Below are 12,489 nucleotides of genomic sequence, written 5' to 3' on the forward strand. Positions count from 1 at the left end.
GGAACCAGAACATAACCAGGTATGGTAGGAACCAGAACATAACCAGAACATAACCAGGTATGGTAGGAACCAGAACATAACCAGGTATGGTAGGAACCAGAACATAACCAGGTATGGTAGAAACCAGAACATAACCAGGTATGGTAAACCAGAACATAACCAGGTATGGTAGAAAACCAGAACATAACCAGGTATGGTAGGAACCAGAACATAACCAGGTATAACCAGGTAGGAACCAGAACATAACCAGGTATGGTAGGAACCAGAACATAACCAGGTAAAGTGGAGAAACCAGAACATAACCAGAACATAACCAGGCATGGTAGGAACCAGAACATAACCAGGTATGGTAGGAACCAGAACATAACCAGGTATGGTAGGAACCAGAACATAACCAGAACATAACCAGGTATGTAGAAACCAGAACATAACCAGGTATGGTAGGAAACCAGAACATAAACCAGGTATGGTAGGAAACCAGAACATTAACCAGGTATGGTAGGAACCAGAACACCTTAACCAGGTATGGTAGGAACCAGAACATAACCAGGTATGGTAGGAAACCAGAACATAACCAGGTATGGTAGGAACCAGAACATAACCAGGTATGGTAGAAACCAGAACATAACCAGAACATAACCAGGTATAGGTAGGAACCAGAAACATAACCAGGTATGGTAGAAAACCAGAACATAACCAGGTATGTAGGAACCAGAATAACCAGGTATGGTAGAAACCAGAACATAACCAGGTACCAGTATGGTAGAAACCAGAACATAACCAGGTATGGTAGGAAATCCAGAAACATAACCAGGTATAGTAGAACCAGAACATAACCAGGTATGGTAGGAACCAGAACATAACCAGGTATGGTAGGAACCAGAACATAACCAGGTATGGTAGAAAACAGAACATAACCAGGTATGGTAGGAACCAGAACATAACCAGGTATGGTAGGAACAGAACCAGAACATAACCAGGTATGGTAGGAACAGAACATAACCAGAAACATAACCAGGTATGGTAGAAACCAGAACATAACCAGGTATGGTAGGAACCAGAACATAACCAGGTATGGTAGAAACCAGAACATAACCAGAACATAACCAGGTATGGTAGAAACCAGAACATAACCAGTATGGTAGGAACCAGAACATAACCAGGTATGGTAGGAACCAGAACATAACCAGGTATAGAAACCAGAACATAACCAGAACATAACCAGGTATGGTAGGAACCAGAACATAACCAGGTATGGTAGAAACCAGAACATAACCAGGTATGGTAGAAACCAGAACATAACCAGGTATGGTAGGAACCAGAACATAACCAGGTATGGTAGGAACCAGAACATAACCAGGTATGGTAGGAACCAGAACATAACCAGGTATGGTAGGAACCAGAACATAACCAGGTATGGTAGGAACACAGAACATAACCAGGTATGGTAGGAACCAGAACATAACCAGGTATGGTAGGAACCAGAACATAACCAGGTATGGTAGGAACCATAGAAACCAGAACATAACCAGGTATGGTAGGAACCAGAACATAACCAGGTATGGTAGGAACCAGAACATAACCAGGTATGGTAGGAACAGAACATAACCAGAACATAACCAGGTATGGTAGGAACCAGAACATAACCAGGTATGGTAGGAACCAGAACATAACCAGGTATGGTAGGAACCAGAACATAACCAGGTATGGTAGAACATAACCAGGTATGGTAGAACCAGAACATAACCAGGTATGGTAGGAAACCAGAACATAACCAGGTATGGTAGGAACCAGAACATAACATGGTAGGAACCAGAACATAACCAGGTATGGTAGGAACCAGAACATAACCAGGTATGGTAGAAACCAGAACATAACCAGAACATAACCAGGTATGGTAGGAACCAGAACATAACCAGGTATGGTAGGAACCAGAACATAACCAGGTATGGTAGGAACCAGAACATAACCAGGTATGGTAGGAACCAGAACATAACCAGGTATGGTAGGAACCAGAACATAACCAGGTATGGTAGGAACCAGAACATAACCAGGTATGGTAGGAACCAGAACATAACCAGAACATAACCAGGTGTGGTAGAAACCAGAACATAACCAGAACATAACCAGAACATAACCAGAACATAACCAGGTATGGTAGGAACCAGAACATAACCAGAACATAACCAGGTATGGTAGAAACCAGAACATAACCAGGTGTGGTATGAACCAGAACATAACCAGGTATGGTAGGAACCAGAACATAACCAGGTATGGTAGGAACCAGAACATAACCAGGTATGGTAGGAACCAGAACATAACCAGGTATGGTAGGAACCAGAACATAACCAGGTATGGTAGAAACCAGAACATAACCAGGTATGGTAGAAACCAGAACATAACCAGGTATGGTAGGAACCAGAACATAACCAGGTATGGTAGGAACCAGAACATAACCAGAACATAACCAGGTATGGTAGGAACCAGAACATAACCAGGTATGGTAGGAACCAGAACATAACCAGGTATGGTAGGAACCAGAACATAACCAGGTATGGTAGGAACCAGAACATAACCAGGTATGGTAGAAACCAGAACATAACCAGGTATGGTAGAAACCAGAACATAACCAGGTATGGTAGAAACCAGAACATAACCAGGTATGGTAGGAACCAGAACATAACCAGGTATGGTAGGAAACCAGAACATAACTGTCTGTATGGTAGGAACCAGAACCTGTCTGTCTGTCTGTCCTCCAGATAACACCAGGACCTGTCTGTCTGTCCTCCAGAACATAACCAGGTATAGGACCTGTCTGTCTGTCCTCCAGGTAACAGGTTCTCTCTTCGTATAGGACCTGTCTGTCTGTCCTCCAGGTAACAGGTTCTCTCTCCCTATAGGACGTGTCTGTCTGTCCTCCAGATAACAGGTTCTCTCTCCCTATAGGACCTGTCTGTCTGTCCTCCAGGTAACAGGTTCTCTCTCCCTATAGGACCTGTCTGTCTGTCCTCCAGATAACAGGTTCTCTCTCCCTATAGGACGTGTCTGTCTGTCCTCCAGATAACAGGTTCTCTCTCTCCCTATAGGACGTGTCTGTCTGTCCTCCAGATAACAGGTTCTCTCTCCCTAGGTCTGTCTGTCTGTCTGTCTGTCTGTCTGTCTGTCTGTCTGTCCTCCAGATAACAGGTTTCTCTCTCCCTATAGGACGTCCTGTGTGTCTGTCTGTCCTCCAGATAACAGGTTCTCTCTCCCTATAGGACCTGTCTGTCTGTCTGTCTGTCTGTCAGGTTCTGTCTCCCTGTCTGTCTGTCTGTCTGTCCTCCAGATAACAGGTTCTCTCTCCCTATAGGACTGTGTGTCTGTCTGTCCTCCAGATAACAGGTTCTCTCTCCCTATAGGACGTGTGTCTGTCCTCCAGGTAACAGGTTCTCTCTCCCTATAGGACCTGTCTGTCTGTCCTCCAGGTAACAGGTTCTCTCTCCCTATAGGACGTGTGTCTGTCTGCTATGAGGACCGTGAGGAGATCTTTCTCCAATGCTCCGAGTCCTTCGACAGTGAGGACATGTGAATCACAGGAGGCTGCTGACGGGAGGACGGCTCGTAGAAATGTCCGGAAATGAAGCAAACGGAATGACATCAAACACCCGGAAACCATGGAAACCATGTGTGATGTATTTAATGCCGTTCCACCGATTCCGCTCCAGTCATTACCCACATGCCTGTTCACCAACTTCCTGTTTCTGGGACCAATCAGAACAGTTAGAATGTTTTTGATATATTTAATACCGTTCTCCCCAATTAACCTGTTCACCAACTTCCTGTTTCTGGGACCAATCAGAATGTGTTTGATATATTTAATACCTGTTCTCCCCAATTAACCTGTTCACCAACTTCCTGTTTCTGGGACCAATCAGAATTGTGTGTTTGTATATATTTAATATCCGTTCTCCACCCCCAATAATCTAACCTGTTCACCAACTTCCTGTTTCTGGGACCAATCAGAATGTGTTTGATATATTTAATACCGTTCCACTGATTCAGCTCCAGCCATTACCCACAAGCCTGTTCACCTCAATTAACCTGTTCACCAACTTCCTGTCATGTGAACAGCTATTAGTTGAACCAGTGTTTGTTCCTGGTGACATCAGAAAGACACATTGTGTTGCTTTGTAAATGGACTTGATAAATGATCACGTTTTGGGATTAGTTTTTATTATAAATGTTCAGCTTTTCCACCCGTTTAGTGTTACAGACATGTTTTATAATCTGACATTCGTGTTTTTATAATGATGTTTTATAATCTGGTTCAAATCATTCATCAGTTTGTATTTGATGATCATTGTTCAGCCTTTTTAAATCCCATTAAGAATCAGCATTTTTGTCCAGCCAGTCTTTCTCTGTGTATTAAACCTCAGCCTCAGAGAGGGATGGTGGCCTCACAGTGTCCAGCCAGTCTGTGTATTAAACCTCAGCCTCAGAGAGGGATGGTGGCCTCACAGTGTCCAGCCAGTCTTTCTCTGTGTTAAACCTCAGCCCAGAGAGGGATGGTGGCCTCACAGTGTCCAGCCAGTCTTTCTCTGTGTGTTAAACCTCAGCCTCAGAGAGGGATGGTGGTCTCACAGTGTCCAGCCAGTCTTTCTCTGTGTATTAAACCTCAGCCTCAGAGAGGGATGGTGGTCTCACAGTGTCCAGCCAGTCTTTCTCTGTGTATTAAACCTCAGCCTCAGAGAGGGATGGTGGCCTCACAGTGTCCAGCCAGTCTTTCTCTGTGTATTAAACCTCAGCCTCAGAGAGGGATGGTGGCCTCACAGTGTCCAGCCAGTCTTTCTCTGTGTATTAAACCTCAGCCTCAGAGAGGGATGGTGGTCTCACAGTGTCCAGCCAGTCTTTCTCTGTGTATTAAACCTCAGCCTCAGAGAGGGATGGTGGCCTCACAGTGTCCAGCCAGTCTTTCTCTGTGTATTAAACCTCAGCCTCAGAGAGGGATGGTGGTCTCACAGTGTCCAGCCAGTCTTTCTCTGTGTATTAAACCTCAGCCTGGCCTCACAGTGTCCAGCCAGTCTTTCTCTGTGTATTAAACCTCAGCCTCAGAGAGGGATGGTGGCCTCACAGTGTCCAGCCAGTCTTTCTCTGTGTATTAAACCTCAGCCTCAGAGAGGGATGGTGGCCTCACAGTGTCCAGCCAGTCTTTCTCTGTGTATTAAACCTCAGCCAGCCTCACAGTGTCCAGAGTCTTTCTCTGTGATTAAACCTCATGGTGGCCTCACAGTGTCCAGCCAGTCTTTCTCTGTGTATTAAACTCCTCAGCCTCAGAGGGGATGGTGGCCTCACAGTGTCCAGCCAGTCTTTCTCTGTGTATTAAACCTCAGCCTCAGAGAGGGATGGTGGCCTCACAGTGTCCAGCCAGTCTTTTTCTCTGTGTATTAAACCTCAGCCTCACAGTGTCCAGCCAGTCTTTCTCTGTGTATTAAACCTCAGCCTCAGAGGGATGGTGGTCTCACAGTGTCCAGCCAGTCTTTCTCTGTGTATTAAACCTCAGCCTCAGAGAGGGATGGTGGCCTCACAGTGTCCAGCCAGTCTTTCTCTGTGTATTAAACCTCAGCCTCAGAGAGGGATGGTGGCCTCACAGTGTCCAGCCAGTCTGTGTATTAAACCTCAGCCTGGCCTCACAGTGTCCAGCCAGTCTTTCTCTGTGTATTAAACCTCAGCCTCAGAGAGGGATGGTGGCCTCACAGTGTCCAGCCAGTCTTTCTCTGTGTATTAAACCTCAGCCTCAGAGAGGGATGGTGGTCTCACAGTGTCCAGCCTGTCTATTCTCTGTGTGTTAAACTTTCTCAGCCTCAGAGAGGGATGGTGGCCTCACAGTGTCCAGCCAGTCTTTCTCTGTGTGTATTAAACCTCAGCCTCAGAGAGGGATGGTGGCCTCACAGTGTCCAGCCAGTCTTTCTCTGTGTATTAAACCTCAGCCTCAGAGAGGGATGGTGGTCTCACAGTGTCCAGCCAGTCTTTCTCTGTGTATTAAACCTCAGCCTCAGAGAGGGATGGTGGCCTCACAGTGTCCAGCCAGTCTTTCTCTGTGTGTTAAACCTCAGCCTCAGAGAGGGATGGTGGCCTCACAGTGTCCAGCCAGTCTTTCTCTGTGTATTACACCTCAGCCTCAGAGAGGGATGGTGGCCTCACAGTGTCCAGCCAGTCTTTCTCTGTGTGTTAAACCTCAGCCTCAGAGAGGGATGGTGGCCTCACAGTGTCCAGCAGCGGTCACCAAATGTGGCCTCACAGTGGTCAGCGGTCACCAAACTAAGGGTCGTGACCCCGTGTTGGGGACGCCTGACAATATGTAATAAAACGAGGTATATTCTCCTGGGAAGAATTTTGCCCCCAAAATCCTGCGGAAAATTTTCCCCAAAAATCTGAAAATAAAAAAAATAAAATACATTTTATTTAACACATGGCCTTTGTATCCTTGTAATGTGGTTAACCTTAAAAATGGAAATTAAAAGGTTTAAAACCTTAAAAAGATCCAATTCAACCAGAGTGGCCCTTAAATCGTGGGGGAAAAGGCTGCTCCGAATGAATTTAGTGTGGCCTTTCGAGCTGCTATAAAATACCCATAAAACCTAGCGGTCAAACAGGGAAATGGTTCCAATCGTTTTTCCACCATTCATTCTGATGGAACCCCTGGTCTACAGGGATCTGAGCCTCCCGGTCACTGGTCGCATTCTAGAAATACAGACCACGTGTGTCTGGCTGTCTCCAGCCCCGGGCTGGTTCTCTCTCTTCTGCCTTATAGTGAGCAGACCAGTCTCCAGCCCCGGGCTGGTTCTCTCTCTTCTGCCTTATAGTGAGCAGACCAGTCTCCAGCCCCGGGCTGGTTCTCTCTCTTCTGCCTTATAGTGAGCAGACCAGTCTCCAGCCCCAGGCTGGTTCTCTCTCTTCTGCCTTATAGTGAGCAGACCAGTCTCCAGCCCCAGGCTGGTTCTCTCTCTTCTGCCTTATAGTGAGCAGACCAGTCTCCAGCCCCAGGCTGGTTCTCTCTCTCTCTTCTGCCTTATAGTGAGCAGACCAGTCTCCAGCCCCAGTCTGGTTCTCTCTTCTGCCTTATAGTGAGCAGACCAGTCTCCAGCCCCAGGCTGGTTCTCTCTCTCTTCTGCCTTATAGTGAGCAGACCAGTCTCCAGCCCCAGGCTTGTTCTCTCTCTTCTGCCTTATAGTGAGCAGACCAGTCTCCAGCCCCGGGCTTGTTCTCTCTCTCCTGCCTTATAGTGAGCAGACCAGTCTCCAGCCCCAGGCTGGTTCTCTCTCTTCTGCCTTATAGTGAGCAGACCAGTCTCCAGCCCCAGGCTGGTTCTCTCTCTCCTGCCTTATAGTGAGGAGACCAGTCTCCAGCCCCAGGCTGGTTCTCTCTCTTCTGCCTTATAGTGAGCAGACCAGTCTCCAGCCCCAGGCTGGTTCTCTCTCTTCTGCCTTATAGTGAGCAGACCAGTCTCCAGCCCCAGGCTGGTTCTCTCTCTCTTCTGCCTTATAGTGAGGAGACCAGTCTCCAGCCCCAGGCTGGTTCTCTCTCTTCTGCCTTATAGTGAGCAGACCAGTCTCCAGCCCCAGGCTGGTTCTCTCTCTCTTCTGCCTTATAGTGAGCAGACCAGTCTCCAGCCCCAGGCTGGTTCTCTCTCTCTTCTGCCTTATAGTGAGGAGACCAGTCTCCAGCCCCAGGCTGGTTCTCTCTCTCTTCTGCCTTATAGTGAGGAGACCAGTCTCCAGCCCCAGGCTGGTTCTCTCTCTTCTGCCTTATAGTGAGGAGACCAGTCTCCAGCCCCAGGCTGGTTCTCTCTCTTCTGCCTTATAGTGAGCAGACCAGTCTCCAGCCCCAGGCTGGTTCTCTCTCTTCTGCCTTATAGTGAGGAGACCAGTCTCCAGCCCCAGGCTGGTTCTCTCTCTCTTCTGCCTTATAGTGAGCAGACCAGTCTCCAGCCCCAGGCTGGTTCTCTCTCTTCTGCCTTATAGTGAGCAGACCAGTCTCCAGCCCCAGGCTGGTTCTCTCTCTTCTGCCTTATAGTGAGCAGACCAGTCTCCAGCCCCAGGCTGGTTCTCTCTCTTCTGCCTTATAGTGAGCAGACCAGTCTCCAGCCCCAGGCTGGTTCTCTCTCTTCTGCCTTATAGTGAGCAGACCAGTCTCCAGCCCCAGGCTGGTTCTCTCTCTTCTGCCTTATAGTGAGCAGACCAGTCTCCAGCCCCAGGCTTGTTCTCTCTCTTCTGCCTTATAGTGAGCAGACCAGTCTCCAGCCCCAGGCTTGTTCTCTCTCTTCTGCCTTATAGTGAGCAGACCAGTCTCCAGCCCCAGGCTTGTTCTCTCTCTTCTGCCTTATAGTGAGCAGACCAGTCTCCAGCCCCAGGCTGGTTCTCTCTCTTCTGCCTTATAGTGAGCAGACCAGTCTCCAGCTGCCTCCAGCCCCAGGCTGGTTCTCTCTCTTCTGCCTTATAGTGAGCAGACCAGTCTCCAGCCCCGGGCTTGTTCTCTCTCTTCTGCCTTATAGTGAGCAGACCAGTCTCCAGCCCCAGGCTGGTTTCTCTCTCTTCTGCCTTATAGTGAGCAGACCAGTCTCCAGCCCCAGGCTGGTTCTCTCTCTTTGCCTTATAGTGAGCAGACCAGTCTCCAGCCCCAGGCTGGTTCTCTCTCTTCTGCCTTACCAGTCTCCAGCCCCGGGCTTGTTCTCTCTTCTGCCTTATAGTGAGCAGACCAGTCTCCAGCCCCAGGCTGGTTCTCTCTCTTCTGCCTTATAGTGAGCAGACCAGTCTCCAGCCCCAGGCTGGTTCTCTCTTTTGCCTTATAGTGAGCAGACCAGTCTCCAGCCCCAGGCTGGTTCTCTCTCTTCTGCCTTACCAGTCTCCAGCCCCGGGCTTGTTCTCTCTCTTCTGCCTTATAGTGAGCAGACCAGTCTCCAGCCCCAGGCTGGTTCTCTCTCTTCTGCCTTATAGTGAGCAGACCTTCTCCAGCCCCAAGCTTGTTCTCTCTCTTCTGCCTTATAGTGAGCAGACCAGTCTCCAGCCCCAGGCTTGTCTCTCTCTTCTGCCTTATAGTGAGGAGACAGCCCCAGGCTGGCCTACCCAGCCCCAGGCTGGTTCTCTCTTCTGCCTTATAGTGAGGGTTTAACATTACCAGGGCTAGACTGAGGGTTTAACATTACCAGGGCTAGACTGAGGGTTTAACATTACCAGGGGCTAGACTGACTGAGGGTTTAACATTACCAGGGCTAGACTGAGGGTTTAATTACCATAACCAGGGCTAGACTGAGGGTTTAACATTACCAGGGCTAGACTGAGGGTTTAACTGAGGTTTAACCAGGGCTAGACTGAGGGGTTTAACATTACCAGGGCTGGACTGAGGGTTTAACATTACAGGGCTAGACTGGGCTGGACTGAGGTTTAACATTACCAGGGCTGAGGGACTGACTGGGGGTTTAACATTACCACTTGAGACCTTTTCTTTGATGCAGAACTTACTGGGGCGTGACATGTTCCCGATTGTCAACTTCTGTCTGCAATTGAATTAATAAAAGTTTTTGAATGATTTAATTAAAGATATTATCATAATGCTAATTTCACCAATGAGGCAATGATTGACAAGGGTGGAAGGAACGAACCCAAACAACTGCACAGAGCCCTGACCTCTAACCCCACCGAACACCCTTTGGGATCAATTAGTACGCTGACTGCGAGCCAGGCCCTAATCGCCCAACATCAGTGCCCGATCTCACTAATGCTCTTGTGGCTGAATAGAGTCCCCCTGCAGCAATGTTAATAACATCTAGTGGAAAACCTTCCCAGAATAGTGAGGCTGTTATAGCAGCAATGTTCCAACATCTAGTGGAAAGCCTTCCCAGAATAATGGAGGCTGTTATAGCAGGCAATGTTCCAACATCTAGTGGAAAGCCTTCCCAGAAGAGTGGAGGCTGTTATAGCAGCAATGTTCCAACATCTAGTGGAAAGCCTTCCTAGAAGAGTGGAGGCTGTTATAGCGGCAATGTTCCAACATCTAGTGGAAAGCCTTCCCATAAGAGTGGAGGCTGTTATAGCAGCAATGTTCCAACATCTAGTGGAAAGCCTTCCCAGAAGAGTGGAGGCTGTTATAGCAGCAATGTTCCAACATCAATGTTCCAGCAGTGGAAAGCCTTCCCAGAAGAGTGGAGGCTGTTATAGCAGCAATGTTCCAACATCTAGTGGAAAGCCTTCCCATAAGAGTGGAGGCTGTTATAGCAGCAATGTTCCAACATCTAGTGGAAAGCCTTCCCAGAAGAGTGGAGGCTGTTATAGCAGCAATGTTCCAACATCTAGTGGAAAGCCTTCCCAGAAGAGTGGAGGCTGTTATAGCGGCAATGTTCCAACATCTAGTGGAAAGCCTTCTCAGAAGAGTGGAGGCTGTTATAGCAGCAATGTTCCAACATCTAGTGGAAAGCCTTCCAGAAGAGTGGAGGCTGTTATAGCGGCAATGTTCCAACATCTAGTGGAAAGCCTTCCAGAAGAGTGGAGGCTGTTATAGCAGCAATGTTCCAACATCTAGTGGAAAGCCTTCAGAAGAGTGGAGGCTGTTATAGCAGCAATGTTCCAACATCTAGTGGAAAGCCTTCCAGAAGAGTGGAGGCTGTTATAGCAGCAATGTTCCAACATCTAGTGGAAAGCCTTCCCAGAAGAGTGGAGGCTGTTATAGCAGCAATGTTCCAACATCTAGTGGAAAGCCTTCCCAGAAGAGTGGAGGCTGTTATAGCAGCAATGTTCCAACATCTAGTGGAAAGCCTTTCCTAGAAGAGTGGAGGCTGTTATAGCAGCAATGTTCCAACATCTAGCAGAAAGCCTTCCAGAAGAAGGCTGTTATAGCAGCAATGTTCCAACATCTAGTGGAAAGTAGAGTGGAGGCTGTTATAGCGGCAATGTTCCAACATCTAGTGGAAAGCCTTCCCAGAAGAGTGGAGGCTGTTATAGCAATGTTCCTACATCTAGTGGAAAAAAGCCTTCCCAGAAGAGTGGAGGCTGTTATAGCAGCAATGTTCCAACATCTAGTGGAAAGCCTTCCCAGAAGAGTGGAGGCTGTTATAGCGGCAATGTTCCAACATCTAGTGGAAAGCCTTCCCAGAAGAGTGGAGGCTGTTATAGCAGCAATGTTCCAACATCTAGTGGAAAGTGTCCTCATACTGTTGATGTTGGTGATGTTGTGTCTTTCTACACCAGGGATGGGCCACTTTGATTGGACGGGGGCCACAAAAAAATCTGAACGGCCGCTGTTGTGACAGACTGAAGAAAACAACACTGATCCACTCATTAGTTTTTCATTCAGGAAGCAGCAGCATCATCATGTCTGTCTGGCAGTCTGTCTGGCAGCTCCCCACCTAGTTACACATCTATAGTTCTGACTGGCTTCCCAAGGGGCGGAGCTCCATCTGTCCTGAGGTTCTGAATGTCCGTCCATCCCTCCAGCATAGCTTCAACAGCTTCCAGCTTCCCTTCCTTCAACAGCTTCCGACAGCTTCCCTCTTCAACAGCTTCCGACAGCTTCCCTCTTCAACAGCTTCCGACAGCTTCCCTCTTCAACAGCTTCCGACAGCTTCCCTCTTCAACAGCTTCCGACAGCTTCCCTCTTCAACAGCTTCCGACAGCTTCCCTCTTCAACAGCTTCCGACAGCTTCCCTCTTCAACAGCTTCCGACAGCTTCCCTCTTCAGCTCGTTTCCCACCTGACGACTGTCAACACGTAAGTCGCTCTGGATAAGACTGCAAATGACTTAAATGTAAAAATGTAAATGTAAACGAATGGAATTAACTGACAACAGAAAAAAGGATCAACCATGAGCTGATTGGTTTATGCTCCACTTCCTGCTTGGTGAGAGGGGTGGAGTCAGAAGCAAGGATACTAAACAGAGTGGTATCATGAAGACAAGATGTGTGTGTGTGTGTGTGTGTGTGTGTGTGTGTGTGTGTGTGTGTGTGTGTGTGTGTGTGTGTGTGTGTGTGTGTGTGTGTGCGTGCGCGTGTGTGTGTGTGTGTGTGTGCGTGGTGTGCGCAGGCAGGTAAGGTAGCGTGCGTGCGTGTTTAAAACCAAATATAATATACAGCATTTGTTCAACAAACTGCCACACAGATTGTCCAGTCATAGTGGGTAAACGGTCGCTCTGGATCCGTCAGAAACTCACTCTCCTGTGTAGATATCCTGAATACAGACGGGCTGGATGATCTTGTACTGTCATCTGACCTGGGAGGCTGGTTCTGATCCATATCAACCCTGTCATCTGACCCGGAGGCTGGTTCTGATCCATATCAACCCTGTCATCTGACCCGGAGGCTGGTTCTGATCCATATCAACCCTGTCATCTGACCCGGGAGGCTGGTTCTGATCCATATCAACCCTGTCATCTGACCCGGGAGGCTGGTTCTGATCCATATCAACCCTGTCATCTGACCCGGGAGGCTGGTTCTGATCCATATCAGACTGGAACTAAAACCTA

At 48.2% G+C, this 12,489-nt stretch overlaps 1 long non-coding RNA gene across 16 annotated transcripts; it reads right to left on the reverse strand.

The window, feature by feature from the left end:
- Positions 1-4,153: 4,153 nt before the first annotated feature.
- On the reverse strand, positions 4,154-6,265 carry LOC127918211 (uncharacterized). Of its 16 annotated transcripts, none has more exons than XR_008099473.1 (5): positions 6,151-6,265; positions 5,899-6,087; positions 5,655-5,766; positions 4,591-5,206; positions 4,154-4,410 (listed from the first exon to the last, which is right to left on the reverse strand). It is a non-coding gene; the product is annotated as an uncharacterized LOC127918211 (long non-coding RNA). The 16 variants fall into 16 exon arrangements; XR_008099483.1 differs by having other exon boundaries at positions 5,899-5,961; positions 6,151-6,251; XR_008099482.1 differs by having other exon boundaries at positions 5,899-5,961; positions 6,025-6,155.
- Positions 6,266-12,489: the final 6,224 nt, after the last annotated feature.

This window comes from Oncorhynchus keta, unplaced genomic scaffold, assembly GCF_023373465.1.
Source record: "Oncorhynchus keta strain PuntledgeMale-10-30-2019 unplaced genomic scaffold, Oket_V2 Un_contig_13770_pilon_pilon, whole genome shotgun sequence".
NCBI lineage: Eukaryota > Metazoa > Chordata > Actinopteri > Salmoniformes > Salmonidae > Oncorhynchus > Oncorhynchus keta.